A 14,066-nucleotide genomic window follows, 5' to 3' on the forward strand; every position below is an offset into this window, starting at 1 on the left:
GCAATAATATTTAGATCCTGCTTTTGTCAAATACTAAATTGTTCTTTCCATTAATTGAAAAATTAAAAAATCCAAAGAAATGCATACTCAAGATTTTTTTAAAAAAATATTTCAATATACCAATAAGCTGTTAAATGAAAACCAAAAGTTCTTTGCCCTACAGTTCAGTAACCCTGAAGCAGCCACATGGCAACATGTTTTTTTGTGTGTATGTGGCTAGTTCCATTTCTCAATATACTATGGTCTGTCTCTTTCTCTTGATAAGTAATAGATATCTACATAGCAGTTCTAAGATTTAGTAGTTAATCCTACAACAGGCAATTAAAAAACAGTCAATAATTCAGAAGATTGCTAAATAAAAAATGAAACACTTTAGCATTCAAACCCTGAAGGAAACAATATCTTAGAAGGAGGAATACGGTTCTCTAATCATCATAAATAGCTAATCTAATGAACAAAAATAAGTAATGGAGGAATTGCACAATTTAGTTTGTTTTTAAGAAATAGCCTAGATTCAAGGAGGTGACACTCATCTCCAGTGCTGTGTGGAGTGAACGTCAGCAAACCAGCAGTGTAGTGTGCTCAGGAACTTCTTGTCACATACATAAATTATGCCACGGGCATCCACTCTATACTCATTGACCCACTGCAGAGAACCTACCTGAGAGTATAGGGATATGTGCAGAAACATTGCCTGTGACACAATTCAATGAAGAACGAATTTCAGCACAATTCTCATTCCTAAAACCTACTGTCCAATATTCTTTGGCTCTTAACCTATTTGCCTACTTGTCTTATTTTGATTCAAAAAGTTCCAAAACCATGTTGGATACATATTTCCTTCTCCTATGTGATTACTATGTTCAGTGGTACTATCTCTACCATTCAGGTTTTCCGTGTTCTTTATTCAGGACAAAAGAAATGACTGCATTTTCATTTAAAAAATGGCTATTTTCTGTAATTGCATTCTTACATATTTTTCCAATTTCTTTATTTTTCTCTCTTACAATAAATCCCACCTGAAGCACTCCTTCCTTCCACTTTTTCAAGTGGCACCTCTACTGCCCCATCTATCCTGAATTCACTTTTTCTCTATTTCCCTTCAGAAAAAAAGCAAAATTCCTACTGGTATTAACTGAACATAGCATAAAAACATGCAATATGATTAAACACAAACCCTCATATTGCATCTGGTCATGGCAACTAAGTCAATAGGAGGAAAAGTATCCCAAGAGCAGGCAAAGAGTTAGATATATCCCTACTCCAACTGTTATGAGTCCCACATAAAAACCCAAAGCTAAACAAACAAACAAAAAACATGTATGTAGAGGATCTAGGACAGGCTTATACAGGTTCAGTGTTTTCTACTTTAGTCTCTGTGAGCTACTGTGAGCCCCTGTGAGCCATGGTTATTTGATTTTGTGGATTGTGTTCTGGTGTCTTCAACACCTCTGGGTCCTGAAATTCTTCTTCCCCCCTCTTCTACAGAGTTCCTGGAGCTCCACCTAATGTTTTTGAATGTGACTTTCTGTATCTGTTCCCATGAGCTTTTGGTTTGTCATATATATATGTGTGTGTGTGTATATATATATGTATATATATACATATATATGTATGTATATGTATACGTATATGTATATATATATTTGAGACAGGGTTTCTCTGTATAGCCCTGGCTGTCCTGGAACTCACTTTGTAGACCAGGCTGGCCTTGAACTCATAAATCTGCCTGCCTCTGCTTCCCAAGAGCTGGGATAAAAGATGTGCTCCTCCACTGCTTGGCTCGATTTTTTTTTTTTTTTTTTTGGTTCTTCACATATTTTAATCAGTATTCATTTAGACTCCTCTTATCTTAAATCCCCCTGTCTCAAAGTTCTTAAAATTGACACAAGCCATACATGATCATTGTATTACTAATGGAATATCTGAACTTCATTAATGTAAAAGATTTTTTTTGTTTTAGCTGTCTTTTTGAGATTATCTTTCTTGTTTTTTTCTCACATTTTGTCTGCTACTTTCAAATTCTTCTGCCTCAACTTCCTCCCTCTATCTCTCTTCAGAGAAGTCTCATACTCTGCCAACAGCTTTAACTGAATAACCAGCCTCTTATGGACTACTATTCTAATCTAAGTCACCTCAGCTGCCAGGTATTTTTCTACTCTAATTTTCCACCAACTTCCCCTGTTCTGAACAAGGGCAGAAGTGATGCCCAGGCTATTTAGAGAAGAAGGAAGAAGATTCATAAGCAAACAGGAAGCCTAGCATCCAAGCAGACTTTGAAGAAATCTATATACATATTGGACTAAGCCCATATTCTTGAACTACTGTTGTAAATCTAATTACATCATATTTCAAATTTCAATTTTCCTTCAACAAATGGCTATTACGTAGACTGCATTTGTTTGCTCATTTAAGCTTCTGTGCATTTGAGTTTAAAATGAAAGGGAGGGACTTGGGGATTGCATGCACAATGAGAAGCAGGATAGCTTCAGGATCAAATTGATCTATATCATTAGCCTGAGACAGTTCTCATCTCTGATACCTGTGTGACAAAATAGAAAGAAGAGGAAGAATTTGATGTAAAGCAAAAAAAAAAAAATTGTTGTGCAAGTCACGATAATAATTAGGCTCACTAATCCCACAGAGCTTTGATCATTTTTGCTGCTATTTTTTTCCTTTCTTTTCCAAAACTCAAAGGACTTGATTCCTGGATAGTTCACCTTATTCCTTTTGTCATGAAGAAAAGTGAAACTAACACCTTCACTTGATTGTATATATCAGGAGGAGGTGTATTCTCTATTAGACTGCTTGTATTGCTAAAACAATATATCAAAGAATGAGTAACTGTAAATACTGCAAATTGATTACTTATATTTCGGGAGGCCAAGGAGTCACACTGAGTCACCAATAGATTTAATGACTACTGTGGCCTTTCTTTCTCATAGACAGCATGCTTCTGATGCATCTTCAATGATGAGAGGTCAATGATGTGCCTTTGATAGTTCTGAAAATGGAGGACAGAATAGAAAAAAGGGGGATTGCCCTCAACCTTCCAATTGCACTAAGTCATCCTAAGAGATTTCTAGAAAGGCCTAGCCAGTTTTTTTCTACTCAATTTTTAAAAGTAATTTACTTATCTTATATTTTGATTATTTTAAAGTAATTTATTATTTTTATTGGTTATTTTGTTTATGTACATTTCAAATGCTATCCCTCTTCCTGTTTTCTTCTCAAAAAACATCCTATCCCTTCCACCCTCCCCACACCCCCGCTTCTATGAGGGTGCTCAACCATCCACCCACCCATTCCTGCCTCACTGCCCTAGCATTCCCATATGCTGAGGCATCAAGCTTTCAAAGGACCAAAGGTCTCCTCTCCCATTGATGCCTGATAATGTAATCTTTTGCTACATGTGCAGCTGGAGCCATGATTCCGTCCATGTATGCCTTAGTTGGTAGTTTAGTCCCCGCTCTGGGAGATCTGGTTGGTTGATATTGCTGAAAACTTTTCAGCTCCCCAGTCCTTCTGCTAACTCCTCCATTGGAGTCCCCATGCTCAAGCCCATCATTGGTTACAAGCATCTGCATCTGTATTGGTCAGGTTCTGGTAGAGTCTCTCAGGAAAGAGGTATATCGGGCTTCTGTCAGCAAGCACTTCGTGGCCTCAGCAATAGTGCCTGGGTTTGGTGTCTGCATATGGCATGGGTCCCCAGGTGGGACAGTCTCTGGATGGCCTTTCCTTTAGTCTCTATTCCACTTTTTGTCACTGTATTTCCTTCAGACAGGAGCGATTCTGGGTTAATATTTTTGAGATGGGTAGATGGTCCTATCCCTCAACCAAGTGCTGTGCCTAACCTCTAGATATGGTCTCTAAAGTTTTTTTTCTCTCCCTTTTGTTAGGTATTTCAGCTAATATCATCCCTATAGGATCCTGGGAGCCTCTTGCTTTCCTGGCATCTGGGACTTTCTGGTGGTTACCTCCAGTTTCCCATCTCCCACAGCTACATGCCTCTTCAATTTCCTGACCCTCTCCCCAGTCTCCTCCAATGCCTGATCCTGCCCCCCTTTTCCCTTTCCTTCCTGTCTCCCTTCCATGTCCCTCCCTCCCTTTCACTCCTGTGATTATTTTGTTCCCCTTTCTTAGTAGGACCGAAGCATCCACACTTTGCTCTTCCTTCTTCTTGAGCTTCATATGGTATGTGAGTTGTATTGTGGGTATTCAAAGCTTTTTGCCTAATATCCACTTATCAGTGAGTACATACCATGTGTGTTCTTTTGTGACTTAGTTACCATACTCAGCATATTTTCTAGTTCCATCCATTTACCTGAGAATTTCATGAAATCATTTTTTAATGGCACCAGTCAGAATGGCTAAAAACAAAAACTCAGGTGACAGCAGATGCTGGAGAGGATGTGGAGAAATTAGCACTCCTCCATTGCTGGTGGGATTACAAGCTGGTACAATGGGAATCAGTTTGGCAGTTCCTCAGAAAACTGAACATAGTACTACCTGAGGACCCAGCTATACCACTCCTGGGCATATACCCAAAAGATGCTCCAACATACAAAAAGGACACAAGCTCTACTATGTTCATAGCAATGTTATTTATGATAGCCAGAAGCTGGAAACAACCAAGATATCCTTAAACAAAGGAAGGAATACAGAAAATGTGGTATATTTACACTATGGAATACTACTCAGCTATTAAAAACAATGACTTCATAAAATTTGCAGGCAAATGTATAGAAGTAGAAAATATCCTGAGTGACCATAGATGTGTGGGTTCATTTCTGAGTCTTCAATCCTAATCCATTGATCTACCTGACTCACACTGGACCAATACCATGTAGTTTTTACCACTATTGCTCTGTAGTACTGCTTGAGGTACAGGATACTGATTCCCCTGGAAGTTCTTTTACTGTTACAAATAGTTTTAGCTATCCTGGGTTTTTTGTTATTCTAGATAAATTTGAGAATTGCTCTGTCTAACTCTATGAAGAAGTGAGTTGGGATTTTGATGGGGATTGCATTAAATCTGTAGATTGCATTGAATCTGTAGATTGCTTTGGGTAAGATAGCTATTTTCACTATATTAATCCTGCCAATCCATGAGCATGGAAGATTTTTCCATTATCTGAGGTCTTCTTTGATTTCCTTCTTCAGAGACCTGAGGTTCTTCTCATCCAGATCATTCACTTCTTTGGTTAGAGTCATACCAAGATACTTTATATTGTTTGTGGCTATTGTGAAGGGTGTTATTTCCCTAATTTCCTTCTCAATCTGCTTATCCTTTGCATATAGGAAGGTTACTGATTTGCTTGAGTTGATTTTATAACCAGCCACTTTGGCAAAGGAGCTGAAACCATCCAGTGGAAAAAAGATAACCTTTTCAACAAATGGTGCTGGCTCAACTGGAGGTCAGCTTGCAGAAGAATTTGAATTGATCCATTCTTATTTCCTTGCACTAAGCTCAACTCCAAGTGGATCAAGGACCTCCACATAAAACTGGACACACTGAAACTAATAGAAAAGAAACTGGGGAAGACCCTTGAGGACATGGGCACAGGAAAAAAGTTCCTGAAAAAAACACCAATAGTGTATGTTCTAAGATAAAGAATTGACAAATGGGACCTCATAAAATTACAAAGTTTCTGTAAGGCAAAGGTCACTGTCAAGTGGACAAATGGCACCCAACAAATTGGGAAAGTATCTTCACCAACCCTACATCTGACAGAGGGCTAATATCCAATATATACAAAGAACTCAAGAAGTTAGACACCAGAGAACCAAATAACCCTATTAAAAAAAACGGGGTACAATTGAAGGCCACTTTTACTCCATAGTGATCCGATAGGAGGCATGGGATTAGTTCGATCTTCTTATATTTGTTGAGATCTGTCTTGTGACCAATTATATGGTCGATTTTGGAGAAGGTACCATGAGGTGCTGAGAAAAAGGTATATTCTTTTGCTTTAGGATAAAATGTTATATATATATATATATATATATATATATATATATATATATATATATATATATATATATATATATATAATGTTAAATCTAATTGATCCAAAGCTTCAATTAGTTTCATTGTGTCTTTGTTCAGTTTCTATTTTCCTGATTGGTCCATTGAGGAAAGTGCAGTGTTGAAGTCACCCACAATTATGGTGTTAGGTGCAATGTGTGCTTTGAGCTTTAGTAAAGTTTCTTTTATGAATGAGGGTGCCCTTGCATTTGGAGCATAGATGTTCAGGATTGAGAGTTCTTTTTGTTGTATTTTTCCTTTGACCAGCAAGAAGTGTCCCTCAGAGTCTCTTTTGATGACTTTGGGTTGAAAGTCAATTTTATCTGATATTAGAATGCCTACTCCAGCTTGTTTCCTAAGACCATTTTCTTGTAAAATTGTCTTCTAACCTTTTACTCTAAGATAGTGTTTGTCTTTGACACTGAGGTGTGTTTCCTATATGCAGCAAAATGTAGGGTCCTGTTTACATATCTAGTCGGTTAGTCTATGTCTTTTTATTGGGGCATTGAGCCCATTGATGTTAAGAGATATTAAGGAATAGTGATTATTACTTCCTGTCATTTTTGATGTTATTTTTTAAATTTGATTGGTTATCTTCTTTTGGGTTTGATGAAAGAAGATTACTATCTTGCTTTTTGCAGGGTGAAGTTTCCCTCCTTGTATTGGTGTTTTCCTCCTATTATCCTTTGTAGGGCTGGGTTTGTGGATAGATATTGGGTAAACTTGGTTTTTTCCTGGAATGTCTTAGTTTCTCCATCTATGGTGATTGAGAGTTTTGCTGGGTATAGTAGTTTTGGCTGGCATTTGTGTTCTCTTAGAGTCTGCATGAGATCTGCCCACGATCTTCTAGCTTTCATAGTCTCAGGTGAAAAGTCTGGTGTGATTGTGATAGGTCTTCCTTTATATGTTACTTGGCCTTTTTCTCTTACTGCCTTTAATATTCTTTCTTTGTTTAGTACATTTTGTGTTTTGATTATTATGTGACAGGAGGTATTTCTGTTCTGGTCCAGTCTGTTTGGAGTTCTTTAGGCTTCTTGTATATTCATGGGCATCTCTCTCTTTAGGTTAGGGAAGTTTTCTTCCATAATTTTATTGAAGATATTTTCTGGCCCTTTAAGTTGTAAATCTTCACTCTCATCTATGCCTATAATCCTTAGGTTTGGTCTTCTCATTGTGTCCTGTATTTCCTGGATGTTTTGGGAGAAAGGGGAAATCATTTGGAATGTAAACAAAGAATATAGATAATAAAAATATTAAAAAAGATAAAATAAAATGTCCTAGATCACTTGTAGTAAAACAAACAAACAAACAAACAAACAAAAAAAACAAAAAAAAATTGGGGTACAGTAAACAAAAAAAAATTTCACATGAAGAACTTCAATGGCTGAGAAGCACCTTAAGAAATTTTCAACATCATTAGTCATTAGGGAAATGCAAATCAAAACAACCCTGAGATTTTACCTTATACCAGTTAGAATGGCTAAGATTAAAAACTCAGGAGACAGTAGGTGTTGGTGAGGATGTAGAGAAAGAGGAACACTCCTCCACTGCTCGTGGGAATGCAAGTTGGTACAACAACTCTGGTAATCAGTCTTGTTGTTCCTCAGGAAACTGGGCATAACTCTTCCAGAGGACCTACAATACCACTCCTGGGCATATACCCAGATGATTCCCCGGCATGTAATAAGGACACATGCTCCACTCTGTTCATAGCAGCCCTAATTGTAATAGCCAGAAGCTGGATAGAACTCACATGTCCCTCAATGGAGGAATGTATACAGAAAATGTAGTATATTTATACAATAGAATACTAATCAGCATGAAATTCTTCTTAAATTAAACAATGAATTCATGAAATTCTTAGGCAAATGTTTGGATCTGGAAAATATCATCCTAGGTGTGGTAACCCAATCACAAAAGAACACACATGGATTACAGTCACTGATAAGTGGATATTAGCTCAGAAACTCTGAATACCGAAGACACAATTCACATATCAAATGACTCCCAAGAAGAAGGAAGGAGAGGTCCCTGATCCTGAAAAGGCTTGTTCCAGCATTGTAGGGAAGTACAAGGACAGATAAATAGGAGGGGGTTGATAAGAGAATGAGCAGAATGAAGAGGGCTTAGGGAACTTATGGGGAGGGGGTAACCGGGAAATGGAAAATCATTTGGAATGTAAACATAGAATATAGAAAATAAAAAAAATATAAAAATTATAATAAAAAAAGAAAATATACTGAGTGTGGTAACCCAGTCACCAAAGAACACACATGGTAGGCCTAGTCAATTTTGATATCACTGCTATGGAAATTAAATTTAAGCAATTTTAGAAAAGATAGTTTTAAGCAATATGGTGCTCTAAATATAAAAGCACATATTTTGGTGTTATTATATATAGAGGAACCATAAATAAGTCTTCATGTTTATTACCAGATATTTTTGGACAAAATATCAGAAGCACTCATTGGAAAAATAAGCATAGTTTCAACAAATGTCAGGAAAACTGGGAATATACTTACTTAAAAGTAATATTATATTTTTACCTTCATCAAATACAAAAGTTCATTCAGAGACTGATATGCAAGTCATTGATAGATAAAATGGGCAGCTATGTTGGAAAAACATTGTTTTAATCACTCAAAAATTAATTCTGCAAGTTCATAGAAATGTGACATTTTAACCTACAGAATTAAAGACAGTAATGCTTAATTTACCAAATTCAAAGAAATGAAAGCAAAATTGGAACAGTGATTGAATCGTCCTGTGCATATCAGCATTATGTACATCCAGCAAAAGGTGGACACAACCCAGTGTACATGAGACAGAGAAATTTTAACATCTGATGATCACATGAGAGGATGCATATACTCAGTGGCACAGAAGTGTTTCCCCAATGGTTTTTCTGATAAATTTTACTTTTTGTGTATTTATGTTAAAAAAAACATGGATTTGTAGATGACATTTATTACATTAACCTAGACAATTGGAATAAAATAACATTTAGTCGCCAAAGTCAATTTGAGAGTAAATCACAAGGATAGACAACTAGACATTTTCATGCAATCATTTAAAAATATTACTCATAATTTTCATGGCTTCAGAAATATCAGGTATTTTCCAAGCTACCTCTCTTAATCAAAGACGAATAGAAAGAAATAAAATAATGATTTGGCATATACATGCCATCCATTATTATTTAACCCAGAAATTCCAGTCTGTATTCATAGTTTTAATAGCATTTCATTATACTCAGATTAAACAGACCAGTGTATATATTCAACAACAGGATCACTATATATAAAATCTTTTCATATTATGCTCAGTTTTGCCCTCCATTTTCTTCTTCTACCCAGGTGTCACGTGACGTCCAACCTCGCCAGCAAGGAAAGACGCAACACCGGGGAGTTTTCTTCCTTCTGCAGTTTTATTTCGGGGAACCTTGAACAAAGCTTATTTTCTTCTTATTGGGAGCCCCGAGCCCTCTCCCTGCCGCCCTTAAATAGCCTTTCAGCCCCGTCTGCCATGAATAGATAGTGTGCCGCTTCCTAATAGGTGAACTAAGTGAATTCTTCATTAGCATGTAAGTATGATAACAAATACACCTCACTGCGCATGTACTAAAGTTGATTTACCACCAGGGAGCTGCATCTGGCCAGCGCCATCTTGAAATGGAGATGAACAAAAGGTGGCTTACTACACCCAGGTCCCTCCCTTCCTCTGATTCCTGTGATTTATTTGTTGACCCTTCTAAGAGGGATTGAAGCATTCTCACATGGGCTTCCTTCTTGTTGAATTTACAACCTCTGCGTTGCATACTGAGTATTCAGTACTTTTTGGTTAATACCCACTTATCAGTGAGGACACATTATATTTGTCTCTTCTGGCCTGGATTACCTCTTTCGGGATGTTGTTTTCTAGTTCCATCCATTTGCTTGCTAAATTTATGATCTCTTTATTTATTTTTTATTTTTTTGCTTTTTTTTATTCGATATATTTTTATTTATATTTCAAATGATTTCCCCTTTTCTAGACCACCACTCCCTGAAAGTACTATCAGCCCCTTCCCTCCCCCTGCTTTCCCACCCAACCCTTCCCACTTCCCTGTTCTGGTTTTGCCCTATACTGCTTCACTGAGTCTTTCCAGAACAAGGGGCCACTCCTCCGTTCTTCTTGTACCTAATTTGATGTATGGATTATGTTTTTGGTATTCTAGTTTTCTAGGTTAATATCCATTTATTAGTGAGTGCATACCATGATTCATCTTTTGAGTCTGGGTTACCTCACTTAGTATGATGTTCTCCAGCTCCATCCATTTGCCTAAGAATTTCATGAATTCATTGTTTCTAAAGGCTGAATAGTACTCCATTGTGTATATATACCACATTTTTTGCATCCATTCTTCTGTTGAGGGATACCTGGGTTCTTTCCAGCTTCTGGCTGTTATAAATAGGGCTGCTATGAGGTCCCATTTGTCAATTCTTGATCTTAGAGCATAAGCTATTAGTGTTCTATTCAGGAACTTTTCCCCTGTGTCCATGTCCTCAAGGGTCTTCCCCAGTTTCTTTTCTATTAGTTTCCGTGTGTCAGGTTTTATGTGGAGGTCCTTGATCCATTTGGAGTTGAGCTTAGTACAAGGAGATAAGAATGGATCAATTTGCAGTCTTCTGCATGCTGACCTCCAATTGAACCAGCACCATTTGTTGAAAAGAACAAAGAAGTGAAGAAGGAGGAAGAGGAGAAGGAGGAGAAGGAGGAGGAGGAAAAAGAGGAGGAGGAGAAGGAGAAAGAAAATAAGGTAATTTGCAAATCTTTAACTCTTTAAATCTCTTGAGCCAAGTCTGAGGTACCCAGCCTTGCTGCCGGAGATGAACATTGGTGTCCTGACCAGCGGGACCTAGTAATTTGGGGAGCACAGGGGAACCCAAGCCTGAAAGAGAGAAACGGGTGAGAAAGAAGAGGGAGGCCAAGCAATTGGGGTGTCTTTGTCAAGGCCTCTTTAATGAAACATAAAACACCTGGTTATGAACCCTGAATAAGAGGAAGTAGGGAGGGGTTTATGGGGATACTAGAAGCACAGAAAGAGAAAAGTTCATCCAGGGAGGAAGTTGACTTTGGCTAGAGGCATCTGCAGCTTTCCTGGAATACTGGTTCTACCCAGACCATCCCAGGTGTTCGGCCAGGAAGAGAACTGGTTGATCAGCCTTGTGTGAAGGGGGGAGTGGTTGCTGTAAACTGCAAGGTCAGTGAACTTTCAAGGTGAGGGCTGTTGAAACTCTGGTTTTCTAGGGTTTGGTCTCCGACATATCCCCCTTTTTTCTTTCTTAAGTTTGGGGGTGGCTATGGAAAGAGGGTCAGTGGAGAGCCTGTTTTAGGCTATGTGGTTTAGCCTCTACCTCCAGCATCGCAATAACTAGGCCTTTTTAGATCCTAGTAGGGCAGGGCCTCTGCCTTAGGCCATGTAAGTTGCATCCACTCCTGGCATCACATCCCACTTCAATGGCTTCATCAGGCCCTTGGTGGTCATGATGGGCATCCAGGTAGCAGACTTACAATAATCCCGTCATGGAGTCACCCTGTAGCCAATAGGCAGTGTGCATCTGGCTCGTGGCACCACAATATTCCCCATCATTGGCTATTCCATAGCTTATGGCCCTCTGCCACTATTAGGAGCCGGAGGTCACCCTCACTGTCATTGACATTTCCACAGCCTACTGAACCAAGAATGCTCTGTGCCTACAGCAAGGGTGGAGAACTGAAGGCAGAAGGTTGTTACCACCCCATTGGTGGAAGAGAGGTGAAAGAGGTCTTTGGCTGAGCATTGGAATGTCAGGCCGATGGTAGTGAACTGCAACTGGCCTGTTTAAGGCAGAATCCATCTGTGATTTAACGAAACTGGTTAATCTGTTAAAAGCCCAGGGGCCAAATGACAAAAGCAACAAAAGACCCATGAGGGGCCCCAAAAGGCTGGGGAGCAAGGTGGAGAGCCAGGGAAAAGTCTCAGCATCAGCATACTCTGGCAGCTAGAATGTTCCTTTGAGATCCTGTAGAAAGAATACAAACATGCCCTCTTCTCTACACTCAGAGTTCCCTGGCATTAAAATTTTTAAATTTTGGGGCATATAGAGATGTGATTCTCCCTTCTTTTATTATAAAAATATTGTTGTAAAGTTCTATGGGCCTGTTCCATAATATCTTGTCTCTGCAAATTATGAGGAATGTCAGCAATATCATAATAGATTAATTTTTTGAATTGCATTTGTAAAAAAAAGTTAAGAATTAGTAGCATTAAAAAGAAACAATTTCAAGCAATTGTAAGTCATGAGTTATATATATATATTATATTAATATATATTATTATATATATTATATTATTAATATATTGTATATATTAATATATAAATCAAAAGATTGATTTTTAACATTTTAAAAAGAACAGCTACAGCACCCAATTCAATTATCTGTGCTGAAGCAAGGGGACACTCAAAAGAATAAACATGTGATCTAATTATATGAGCTTTACTCCCATAGTAGATGTATTTTTATAGGATGCATGTATAAATCTATAACAATATAAAATACGTATAGAGGCATATTTTTAACAATTTATCTTTTAGATAACAATTATTAATTTCACCTAAAAAGGGCTTGTCATGTAATAGATCAACCATCAATGTTTTGTAATAATCAGTTTGCTGTTTGAAACGAGGAACAAACATTTTTTTTTTTACCTTGAAAACAGAGGTTTAGGTCTTCCACGGACAAGCTTAAGATGAGGTTAATATAAGATAAAGCCAAATAATATATCCTAACAACCTTTAAAAAGTCATTTACATAAAAATTCTAAAAGTCCATAGTTAGGAGAAAGGCCTGTAACAAATATTCCATGCACATTATACACTGAAGAATTTAAGATCCTAGCTTCTTGTATTGAAACATAGATAAAACATCTTTTTTCACTTAAGGTAAGGCTATTAGCCATTCCTTGAGGAAAAAAAAAAACCTTCTAATGAAATTGCTTTATTGCTTCTTTAAAGTTAGAAGCAAATGCTTTTATAATTATCAGAATGTAAAGCAAAAAGCAACCCTTTACATCTATAATTTTGTATGGAGTAGACTGGCCAAATGTTAATGCCCTTATAGCCTTCTTGACTTTTCAATTTTTTGAACTGCATTTTAACCCACACCAGGATAAGTATTTCAAGAATGTTCTTTTAGCCAAACACTCCATAGTTGAGGCCTGCAAGGTAAAAACAATAGCTTCCTTACTAGCTTCCACTGGCAGCCCTAAGCCTTGCATTAATTCAAATGTAAATTCCTTTTTTTGTTGTTGTTGTTGCCCAAGGACCCACCTTGAGTCCTTGGCAAGGACATTGTATGTGGTTCCTCAAATTTAACCATTTTATAATCTGACCTTTCTATCTAAGATCAGACCCAAACCTGCCTGTCCAGTCCAGCAAGGACATTTTGAGGATTGGCTAAGAAAAGGAACCTGTAATTCCTGGAAAGATCCTATGTGTTTCTTAGTAGTCAAAGGAGACTGTTTGATATCAAATAAATGTCCACTGAGATCTCCTTTTTAATCTTGGAGGGTTAAATTTTGCTCCTACCATTGTAGCCTATAAACTTGTGGAAAAGTGGCAATAGGCCTATAATGGCCACAGCTGTATCATACTTAAAATTATCTTAATTACAAAACATGTTAAGAATTGTGAGCCTTTAACCAGACTGTAAACTTAAAACTGCAGCCAATGACACATTGGCAATTTTTATTGTAACTCAATTTTTCCTTGCAATACTAGAGCACAACTGCAACTTTGGAAGCAAATCCCAATTTTTAACAATCTATTTTCTTTAAAATCAATGGCAAATGCATCATTTTTACAGTGCAAGGTTTGTCTGCCTGTTCTTATGTTCAAGTGTATGACAGTGTAACTTATTAAAGAGACATTATTTTAAATCGTGTTTCTTATAAGTCCAATCTCCAGGCCAAGATCCACACAAAACACCATGCCAATTTAGAAGCATCTTAGAGGCC

The sequence above is a fragment of the Apodemus sylvaticus genome, chromosome 6 (assembly GCF_947179515.1).
Source record: "Apodemus sylvaticus chromosome 6, mApoSyl1.1, whole genome shotgun sequence".
Taxonomy (NCBI): domain Eukaryota; kingdom Metazoa; phylum Chordata; class Mammalia; order Rodentia; family Muridae; genus Apodemus; species Apodemus sylvaticus.